Source organism: Lygodium microphyllum, chromosome 24 (genome assembly GCF_053477565.2).
Source record: "Lygodium microphyllum isolate KBCC chromosome 24, Lygodium_microphyllum_v1.1.10, whole genome shotgun sequence".
In the NCBI taxonomy this organism is placed as follows: Eukaryota; Viridiplantae; Streptophyta; class Polypodiopsida; order Schizaeales; family Lygodiaceae; genus Lygodium; species Lygodium microphyllum.
This window is the reverse complement of record NC_141158.1, coordinates 27724045-27736461: the sequence shown is the minus strand read 5'-3', so window position 1 is coordinate 27736461 and position 12417 is coordinate 27724045. Positions and strand designations below refer to the sequence as shown.

The 12417-nt window shown below is 36.0% G+C and overlaps 1 pseudogene; it reads left to right on the top strand.

The window, feature by feature from the left end:
- The first annotated feature begins 7980 nt into the window (after positions 1-7980).
- LOC148014938 (uncharacterized) lies at positions 7981-9354 on the top strand (annotated as a pseudogene).
- The last annotated feature ends 3063 nt before the right edge of the window (positions 9355-12417 follow it).

Below are 12417 nucleotides of genomic sequence, written 5' to 3'. Positions count from 1 at the left end.
AAGTGAGAAATATCCATATCTACCTTCTCCATGTCCATGTGTAATCATGCCTATTAAAGAAATTGGTAGTTGAGTAGATCTTTCAATCTCTTTTAATCAAAGCCTTAACCTAGGGATAGCTGTCTTTTGCTGGTCCATTTTATCATGTATGATGCACAAGTTTTTCTCTGGATCTAACGCTGAGGCCAAGCGCCAACTATAGTATATGTTCCGACAACTTTGTTACTGTAGCATGTGACATTGATACTTCTTTAGAAGCACATTTTGCTCTTGAAGACACTTTGTTGCTACAAGTTGCTCTTTCATCTCTAAGCAAATACTACATTTGGAGAACTCACTTGTCTTTGCTAAGGTTACATGCTTGAACTCTATGTTCCAAATACGATTGAAGGTGGACAAGGACATTTGCTTACATCCAATACCACTCAATGTTGTATTTACTTCTGTCTATATATCTACTTGCTTGTAAACATCTGGGATGACCAATTGTGTCTCCCTTAATCCATCTTGCATTGTTCTATACTTGTGTGGCAATTGCTCTGCATTTTTCTTAACAAAGTCTCTAAGGATGGCTCTTCCCATCTTTGTGTGATCCCAAGCTACTCTTATTACCCCCTTGTTTCCATGCATTGCCCTCCTCACCCCATGCTCAAATTGTGTTTTGTACTTATAAAAAGATGTCTTTGGGATTCCATGAATCTCATACCATGCCCTTCCACATACCACTTGTCCATTGTAGATAAAGCTGTACTTCCTTGTTCCCAAGTAATCAGTCCTGCATGATGATTCAAACTTGTCACAAACATAGTTTGTGCAGTCTTCAAATTGCAATCCCCAAAAGTATTTAGGTAATTGTTGCATTGCTTCTCTATCAGCAAACGGACAACACTTTTCTTGGCAATAATCAATCATGGAAACCTATGAAATGGAGTCCATAGAAATCCTCAAGTTTGCACCTTTAGGGGCAATAATTCGAGGCTTTCTATTGATCATACAATATGATCTCTTCTGAAAAAAATTATTTTTTTGTAGAAACATAATCTTCATTGGTATCATCCATGTTCTTAGCACAAGCATTTGTAGAGACAAATTGCATGTATGATTGTTGTTGTAGCAATGATGTTCCATCATCAAAGGTGACTTGTTTAATAGGCCATCTTTCCAAAGTGACGCAGTGGAGGTTGTCATCTATGTATGTTCCTGTGGTTTGATCAAGGGATTTATCTACCACCACACCAACATCCTCTTCTCCTAGAAATTCAAAATTTATCACATCATATGGAAAAGCCAATAATATAACCCCTGTCCCAACACACATAGTGTTGCCTTCTGTCCATAGCATCACTCTACGTTCTCTCCAACTTTCACGAATTCTAAGCACATCAATATCCTCAGAAGGTAGGACATGGTTTGATTCGTAATCATCTCCTCTATCATGAATTGTTATTGAGATTGAAACAACCACCACATGTTTCTTTCCCCATTTTGAAAAACCACCTACAGCTTCATGAACCTTCATTGCATCAATTATTGGGAATGGCAAATATGTTGCTACATTTAAACATTTATCAATAGCCACTGAAATATATCCATCTTCAAGTGTTTCTCCATGGCATGTCTCATTTGGATGTATTGCATGCACTCTCCCAAGTGCAACAATCTCATGATCAACTAGCAAATTCACAGTTTCTCCAAAATAAAATTTGTTATTCATGATACCTATACAAGTGAGAAAATGGATATTTTATCATTTGTATGTTGTCACCTCTCAGAAAGAAGAAAATAGTAATGAAATTGCTAAATACAATGAAGTATCAAATTTCATTGAAACAAAAAAAGTACTTAAGCATTAGATAGAATGAGTCCAACTTCCATAATAGAAAGCATTAATGGAAACATCATACAAAAAGGGGATAGATTTGACCATATGGCCAAAAACAAACTTTCTCATGAACTATGCCACCCTAAAGTAAATAAGAAAAGTTTCTTCTATTATTTTTAGTTACCCTTGATTTTACTTTATTTTATTAGCTACTCTTTGAGTAAGCAAAAACTTCATTGTGTGTTCTCACTGGGAAAAGATATAGCTGATGTACAAAACTTGTACTATATCTATTCAACATGAGAACAATGATTAAGCTTATTTATAATGTGTATAGGAAAATATTTAGCCACCTGGTAAAAAATCTATTGTATGTATTCCATACCATAGCAAATATAAAAATTATTTGTGATCCCCATAGGGAAAAACATAGTCAAATGATTGAAACCTTTGTTGTATGTATTTCACATGACAAAAAGGATTAAATTTCATTGTGGTCTCCATAGAAAAATATTTAGCCAAATGGTCAAAACTAGAGAAAAATTACATACAAAAAGGATTAAAACTCATTGTGATCTTTATGGAAAAAGATTTAGCCAGATGGTCAAAACCTGTATTGCAACTATTTTACACAAGACTTAGGATTGAAATTCTATGTGATATCCACAAGAATAGATTTAGCCATATGGTCAAAACATGTAATTGACCTAGATGATAGCAAGGATAATAATTGTTTGTGATGTCCATAGAACAAGATTTAGCCAAATGTTCAAAGCCTTTATTGTATGTCAACAAGGATAACTGATCTTTGTGATCTCCATTAGAAAATATTTGATCAAATGAATAAAACCTTTATTTCATGTATTCCACATGATAACAAGGATAAAGATAATGAGAAACTTTGACCTTTTGCTTAAATGTTGAAACCACAATGACCTCTAAAGAATAGGATATTTCATTCCTTATGACACAAAGTTATAAAGATTGAGGACATTTTAGCAATTAGAAGCTATTTGAGAAGGAAATATAATTTTTATCATGGTTAAATATTTATAAATCTTATACTACCTACTTGTTGATAATAGTAAAGTGTATCATATTACATTTTATTTTTTAGTTATACTATTTTAGTCTGAGTCATGTTATATTAGTATATCGTACTATGTGCATATTATGGGATATATTATCAAAATATATTTTAAAAATATATATATTACATTAATTTATTAATAATTAATAAATATAATTTAAATATATTAAATCATATTTTGTAAGATTATGTATATTTAATGTATCTAATATGTAATGTGTAATATCGTTGAGGATTTTGAAGCCACCTTAGTAATAGTTCGAGAGTAGAATCTCTAGCAGGGTAGGATAGAGAGTATGTAGGCAAAATCTCCAGGTGCAATGGTGGGTTCTTAAGGAGGGGCAAGGGGGAAGGAGCAGGTCTAGGAGAAATGCCCCTGGTGAGAGTTTGAGAGCAATGTCTTCCTCGGTGGAGGTTTGGGAGAAATGCCCCCAGTCGGGGTTTCAGGATAGCGCCCATTATAGGGATTTGGGAGCAAAGCTCCCAATGGGAAGTTTGAGTGGTAGGGCCCCTTGGTGGGGGTATGCGGGCAACACCCCTATTAGGGGGTTGGGGGTAGTATCCCTGATGAGGGTTTGGGGGCAATGCCCTTAGCGGGGGTCTAGGGGCAATGCCCTTGGTGGGGGTTTCGGGGCAACACCCCCAACGGGGAGTCCGAGGGGCAGCACCCCCTTGTGGGGGTCTGGGGGCAATGCCCCTAGTGGGGGTTCAGAGGCAGCACCCCCTTGTGAGGCTCTGGGGGCAGTGCCCTCGATGGGGGTTTGTGGGCAATGCCCCCAATGGCGGGGTCTAGGGGCTATCGGTAGATCCCAACACGGGCGATGATATAGCCATTACGTGATTTTTGAAAAAATCACAACTTAAAATCTTTAATAAAATTAAAAAATAGATACAAAAATAAGATCTAAGTCTACTCATATTGTATAACAAGTTATGGTTATTCGAATAGCATGATACATTAAATGATCCGTTTCATGAGTCGGTCTTTACAACTAATCATTATGTTTTTCAAAATGAGTTTCTCTTCCCCTTCCTCTCTCTTCCACGCAACTCCCTAACCTGAGTGTTTCGTCTTGATTGCTTGATTGATCTCCTGGAGCGCTTGTCTTTTTTGTTGTCCAACAACTACCTTGCAAATGATAGCTTCACTCTATGTGAATATGAAAAATATGATTTCTTGCACTGTTGAAAATACTCTTTTTGCTGTGAATATGAAATATATGATTTGTGTAACGTTGAAAAAAGTCTCTTACATGTGAATATGGAATAAATGGTTTGTGCAATGCTTTTATCAATGAGTGCTTTCAAAATACTATCCTTTCTTTCTATTCTGTGATGCTATATAGCCTTATATTTATTGTATCCTTTCATAATATTAGAGAATTTAATCAAGTTCTTATACATCGTATTATACTTAATATATATAACTTTTCATTATACTGTATTTTCATAGTAAAAGCATTACCATCAGATTTTATGGTTACACTCTTTATAATTTTGCAATAAGAATATGGCTATACAATACTTACAAATACTCAATATAATTTTGCCATAGGATGTAAATTGATCTTCTAACAACACATATCATGATCTTTCATCAATCTATAGACTAGACCATATGGCAAAAAAATTTCTTGCAATATAAGAAGTACCTTTTGTTATTTTATTCAATAAAATCTGAGATTTGGACATTAGGTCAAATCTTTTCTTATAATATAAGATGTAATTTATGTTATTTTTCCCAATATATTGTGAGATTTTGCCATGCGGCCAAATCTTCTCCTTAAGCTACCTCTTGGCCAAAATAAGGACTCTTGAAGTATCACAATATCTTGCAACAAATCAACCACTTTGTTCATTTTACTACAAGAATGACATTTTGCAATTTGGTCAAATGCTTTCTTATATTATCAACCCTTTCTTACTTCCAAAAGGAAAGGCTAGTTTCTACTTAGAATTCCTTACTTTCTATAATTTGGCCATGTGGTCAAATCTTGTCTTGCAATAAACAAACCACTTTTTTGGAATTTGATCCTTAAAAATTAAGACTAAATCTACGGTGGGTTCGATCACAAAATTTTTGGGTATGCTAGATTTGGTTGTATGGCAAAATGTTCTAAGAAAAACATCTTCTATATTATCTCCAAAAAGGAAGGCCATGTTCTACTTGGAACTCCTTGATTACCTACTATATTTATAGGAAGTTTCACCATGTGGTCAAAACTTGTCATGCAACAAACAAACCACTTAGTTTCCATAAACCTTTTCTTTTATTTCAAATTTTCATAACTTCCTATCTATATGTTTATATATAAATATCATATCATTTTGCCACAAATTAGTCACTTTTTCCATTCCACTACAAAATAAAATTTCGCCATATGGTCAAATCTTTCATTTTGTTATCAATGCTAGCATCCAAGAATCCCCCATTCTTGTTTCGTTCAGCCATATGATCAAATCTAATCTCATACATCTTGCAAACCATGAGACCACTTTTTCACTCCACTATAAAACAATATTTGGTTATATAGTCAAATCCAATTTCACATGTTGCAACAAATGAATCACTTTCTTCATATGGTTATGAAACTAGATTTGGCCATATGGTTGAAACCAGCTAATAGAAATCGTCTTATCTTGTAGGTTTTTCCATGAGGTTAAATCTCCACCTTTCAAGTATTTTTCACTTTATCTTATATTGATATCTATGGGATTTGCTACGTAGCCATATTTGTTTATATGTGAATCTCATATCACAATAAACCACCTCCTCTCTTTAACTAGTCTTTAAAAACCCTATGATAAAAAACTATGGCAAAGTTTCTAATCTTATAGATAAGTCTTATGACTAAATAGGATTTGACCACATGGCTAAAACCAATGACAATGTTTCTACAATATAGCTCCTTTCAAGGGAAACTTACATATTCACTAATTAAAATGTTAACTTTGGGCCAAATGAAATCGTGAGATTGCTACATAACCACATTGATATATGGGTGGATCTCATATTGGACTAAATCTCATTCTTTGATTAAATAGGATTTGACCACATGGCCAAAAATCTTAGCAAAGTTCCTAGAGTATGATCCTTGCATAGGAAACTTACATGGAGAAGAAATCCAATGTTAACTTAGGGCAAAAATCATCCATGACATTTTCTACATAACCACAATGATTTTTCACTATATCTCATACCACACTCACACTCAACATTTCATTATCACTTGACCATTTGGTTAATCCCATGGTCAAGTCTCACTATTTATAGAATTTGATCTTCTCACCGAAGTCCATAGCAAAGCTTTTACTATATGATTCTTGCAAGAGAAACATAATTAATGCTAACTTAGGGCTAAGATAATCCATGAGATTTGATACATAAGCACACATATTTATGGTTGGATCTCATACCACACTTAATCTCAAATTTCAATATTTCATTTTATGGAAGAGTCCCTTTGGAGTACATTTGTCTTGTATTTCGTAAAATATTGTGCTGTTGTGTTTTCAATTTTCAACCTAGAAATCTTATACATTTATTTGGGTTTTGTGAATTTTGAATATTTTTAAATCCACTTTTGTTTGACAACTTGTTCTCTTTGTAGAACTATTCAATGGCAAAGAAAGATAGCACATCCAAAAAGGAGACCCAAACCATTGATGGAGTTAGTGGTGATTTTGTGTATCCATGGTATGTGGATGTTTATGATACTCAAGGAAAAAGGGCTGACAATGTTCACTTATTCACTTTAAAGAGTGATATTGCATTTTTTCAACAAGATGGTTTCATAGAGAAGATAATCGATGGATGTGCTAGGAAAGAGGGAATACCATGTAATCTTGTTAAGATCAAGGGGAAAAATGTAGTATACAAACTTGATCCTTTATCATTTCACTTTGCTCATATTAAAAAGGATGAAGAATACTCTTTGAAAACAATGGGATGGACCTTATTTGAGGAGGTAAAGGGCACATAAGACATTATATTAGCATTCCAAGCTATTCAAAATAGTAAGCTACTTTCCCTATCAAGAAAAGGTGATCGCCCCAACAAAAGAATGAAGCTCCAAGATAAACAAATAGCCTTGAGATCTTCACATTCTTCTCAAGAAGAAAATAATTCATGGAATCCCACAAGCTCAAAGTCAAAATCACCTCAACAAAGTTCCTTATCACAAGCTCTTATTGTTAGTATGGCTGCTAACACTACTAAGAATGATGCCACTTTATCTTCCATGCTAGAAGTTACACTTGCAAAGCCAATAATTTCTCTTGAGGTTAGGGGAGTACTAGAAAGAACATTTGATTTTCCTGAGATAATTAAGAAGAAGGGAAAGAAGGAAGAATCAAGATTTCACATGTTTGAAAAATTCTTTCCATTTGGTCCAACAACACAATTTCCTATTCTCGTTAATAGGTGTTATGAGGCACCTCCTTTGTATGCTTATAGGTCACTATGTTGGGATTATGTAGAGAAGCTAACCACGTCTTTCATTGAGAATCCCATGAATCCAACAAAAGCAACATATCTTATTCCTTTTGTACAAGACAACAATGAGAAGAGACCCATGCATCGTGATGAGGTGGATGCTAATAAGTTGGAAACTTATAGTTATTGGATTATATCGGGGCTTCACTCAATTCATGCAGCAAAGATATATATTCAGAGTAATACGACACATTGTCTAGCAACCAAGCATTTATACACCACAACAAATGCTAGAATATTAGTTGATTATCCTGCGGAAATGTGCATTGAGCTTTCACGAATGACAAATATGGAATCACATAATGTTATGAAGAATGTACCTTATGTTGAGAAAATTCAATAATTAAGAGATCAGTGGCTAGCATTTGGTTCTCCACCAAAACCCCAACAAGGGATTTCTAAGACAAGCTCTCAAAGAGTACCATGGCAAGTTATCACATATAATCTTACCTTCTCTTTTTGTGAAGATTAGTGTGATGCTCTTTCTTTTTTTCTATGCTCACTATTTTGATCTTTTTATTGTAGAGATTTGTGGCATACATTGAAGAAAATTGTGCATCTAGAGATTTCCATATGATTGTTAGCTCCCAAGAAATATTTGATAGTTGGATCAAAATCATGAAGAGATACTCTAGAAGTGAACTTATATTCCAAGAGGAGAGTTTGAGAAAAAAGGGAAGGTAACCTTCTCCTACTGCATTTGGTTGCCTTATGGGTTTAAAGGATGGAGACATTCTTACACTACAAGGGGAGATCAATGAATGCCATATCCTTTTTCTTAGAAACAAATGGGATAAGGAAGATATGATTGACATGGAAACAAGGGCTAAGCAAATCAAGCAAGATAGGGTCCTAAAGGAGGAATTAGTCACTCTTTTCAATGCTTCAGTTCTAGAAAGTACCGCTGTGATGAAGACTTGGGAAGAGCTTGTTGATGATTATGATATCAATGATGGAGTCTACACAAAGATTTTAGGCATTTGCAATGATTGGGTATCAAAGAAGCTCACACGTGGAGCTGATGCAGGGTCCCTATCAAATGGAGCAAAAGATATTGTGAACTTCCTAATTGCAAAAAATAAAAATCTTGTTCAATCATCCACTACTTCCCCTTGGCATGTATATGTTGTCGGATGCAATCTAGAAATCTTTGATCTTATACATAATGTTTACAGAGATCCATTTACCATTGGGGTTGTTGTTCTAGATGCAGCACATGGGGTTTAGGGAATGAAATGGGACTCTATAAAGTTTGGAAAGGTTGTATCCACTCTACTACAAATCACATGTGAACCTAAACAATTCATGTTGTTATCATTTCTTGATCGAAAGCAAATGGCAGCTTTGGAAAATGCTCTTGAAAGAATTTCTTGCAAGTATCGCATGCTAGTTGGTAGTGTTGACTTCCTACCAATGGATAGAATGTTTGCTTTTGGATCTATAGATTCTTTTGTGGTTTTGACATTAGTGACCATGGAGAAAAGCTTCATCAATTTTGAGCGATATATAAACAATGTCAACAAGCCTTCCATTTTGGACTTTGAAGGCTTGGACAAGGAGTGCAATGATGAAGATCTTGAAGAAGGACAAAGGATTGCAAAGGCCATTTTGAGAAAGAAAATAAAAGTTATGGAAACTACAATCAAAACATTCAATGATACTCATGAGGTTGTATTTGATGTATATGCAAGTGGACTTGCATCTAAGGTGGCATTGGTAAATCATATGAAGACTATTGCAGTGGTTTGCAACACTCAAGAGCAAAGAGAGGTTGAGGCACAATTGTGGAGGGTCCATGAGAGTGCCAAACAAAATTCAAACTCCCAAGAGGTTCCTCCTACTGAAGTTCAAGTTCTTGAAGTACCACCTCAGGGCATAGAAGAATCAAGCCAAGATATAGCAAGTCTAATTATGAAAGAGAAATTAAAGGCTACTTCAGGTATTTAAACTCCGTTCCTTCTCCTTTCATCAAGGAACACACATTGATGTAATTTTGATTTTTTTCTTGAAAAGTTACTTCCATTAGCATTTGCAATATTTTCTTTCTTTGATGATATTAATTAAAGAAACTATATCTTTAGTTTTTTAAATTTTTATAAAAGGTACCAAGCATGTTTGGTTTAAAAAATCTATTTAAGTAAATATTTTACCAAATTAGTATTAAAGAGCTCATTAAAATTTATCATCCTTGTAAGGATAACTGTTTAATTGTAATCTAGTGTGTAAGAATACTTATCATAATGAAAAGTTTGAGCTAAATATGCAAAAAATACTTAAGTCTATTTTAGATCTTATTTCAATTAAACTCTTATATGTGTTGTGTAATGATCTTGTCATGTTAGTTTTGGTTAGATTTGTCCACATGGTCAAATCTCTTATCTCTTATAGCCTCTTTTACTACATCACTAGTGTATGTCTATGAATGTACATTAGGATAAGAGAGCCAACAATATATTGCACACCCCAAAAAAAGATTCATTGCACCTCCCAAAGGAGTTTTACCTCAGTAGTAAATATTGCAACAAATATTTCACTCCAATGTATCTTTTGAGATGTGTATATGGAATATTAAGGTAAAATCCTTGTTACAATTCATGAGTTTAAATATCTATGGGATATAACTAGTTCAAAAATAGAATGGTTAGTCCTTAAGAAGAAACTATGAAAACTTATCCAAATAGAGTATAACTTATCTCAATTAAATTGTCATATTTTTGTGCCTAACAAGATCACTACCCTAACCCCTTTCTTGAATTTAGTGAAATGTTTTGGTAGGTCCTGGGGTTTCTTTTTCTATTCAACTTCCATCCCTTTTGGTTATCCTCCCCTTCCCTCCTTTAACCATCTGTGCCTTAGATGGACTAGCAAGTCCCCATTGGTGCATTTGGTTTTAGGTGCCTGGGGTATCTCTGGGGGTCACTCTCAGATCTTACCTCCGGTTCTGAGTTGAATCACAACCCTTATTAGAGGATGGAGTTTCCCCCGATGGTCACAACTTTGAGGCTAACTCCATCCTAAAAAGAGATGTGACACTTGGCTAGACTATCCCTACTTATTCGTAGTCCATCACACCTAAGTGACCTAGCCAAGTGCGATCGCACTCAATTCTAAAGACTTATCTTTTGATTCTAAATGTATTGGGCCTCTACAGCTTGGAGTCTACTTTTATTTGTTTGATCACTTGGCCGTTAGTGTCATTGTAACGTGTCCACTAGTATCATCCAGGACACGTCTTAGCAGTCCATTGGAAAGAATGTCTAGAAAGCTCCGCCGGGCACTCCCATGGAATGTCATGGGGTTTGCGATCTAGGGCTTTCCGCATCTGCCACGTAGCGGAAGTATTCCGGCCGTTCCCACTTAGGATCGTCCTGAATTAGGGTTTTCCTGATTGGTCATTTCCTAACAACAACTAGCATCGGACCCAAGCGAACTACTTTACGGAAAAACGCCAGGTCCGAAGCGGATTCACGCTGCACTTGGTTCAAGGAGAATGGGAAACGAGAGGGATGCAAAGCTCAACCTCTCTGCCATAAGGCATAGTCCCATTCCGTTCCCCTAAAACAGCGTAAATCGGGTCCCCTCTTAACTCTAGGTCAATGCTTTAGTTGTTCCTGTTCTATGACGATTTTCCTATTGTCCATCATGAATTTGAGAAAAGTTCCCAGCCAACCGGGTCCAGCCATCCGTAGGACAGACCTATGGCCCATCCCCTGCACTTTCCTTGGGTTGTTTTAGTTATTTAATTATCTAACACATTAGTTGGACATGTAACAACCAGCTTCTTTAATTAACCCGTTAGGCACTGGTTCCTTCACGTAATCTTATCACTTGACATAGAAAAACAATATCAGACAAGTTCCTTATTAACAGGTCATCATATTTATCTTTGAAATACAAAGAGTCCAGCCCGTAGGCTTATCCACAATCTGCCCGAAGGCTATCCAGCAATCCACAGGGATCACTAATCCAAGTTTCCACCCGTAGACTAGTATGTGGGCCTCGAGATCCAATCCCGAGTCACGTTAGCCTCTTGTGCAGGACCCGGAAGGTGAGGGATTTACGGCCAGAGCCCCCTGGCACCCAAGCATCCTCCTGCTCCAAGTAGCGCTCAATAAAGAGACCTCTCGCGGCTGGTTCGGTCCACTTTCCCGGCGCAGTCAACAAACCCCTTGGTTAGGGTTACGCAAGTAGTCGGGGTAACTGAAGCTGCCTCTCCCTCCAGGACTTCAACCTGAAGTATATATATCTATTTATCTTTTAATTCATTGATCAAACAAAGCCAAACAATGCTCTAAAATCTGTAGAAAGCACAAACATTTCCATTGATCATTTTTGTTGGCAAACTACTAAGGAATAAATCCTTCCTTTCGAATGCATCCTACACTCGATCCGCGATGACTTGCAACTTGGCAAGATCCCCTATATCATGGGTTAGGGCCTACCCTATTAACCCGACTTGGTCAAACCTTAAGTTCATGGGTTATTTCATATTATCAGCTGGTCATTAGCTTCCAGTTAATCTTCCTTACTCCAGAAGGATACTAAATTAGGATGATTATTCATCCCCTTGCAAGATAACTTGCGTAAGGATCCGCCATCCTCATTGCGAGAATTTGGCCTTTTTCTTGTGATCAAATCACAAGACCATATGACTCTGCACTTGCTGCGCAAGTATCGCATCGTACTATGCGACAATGGAGTCACGAAACAATCTGCTTCAGGTTTTTTAGGCTGACGCTGTTAGACCTAGGGTTTCCAAGTTTCATCTTTGTAAGATTCTCAGGGACAAACCCTAGTTCACTTTATGATTACAATTCACTCTCCTTACATTCAGTGAATGTGGGAAAGTTTTTATAGTATAGGCGTTTGTTGGAATTTAACTTATTCCGAACGAGTATTCCACGGCTTAGGTGTTTTAGGTTTTATGCCAATTTGGTTAACTCTACAAGATAATTTCGAGATTACTTCCACATAATTCGTTGACTATGCGTAAATTGATTTCTTAACCCT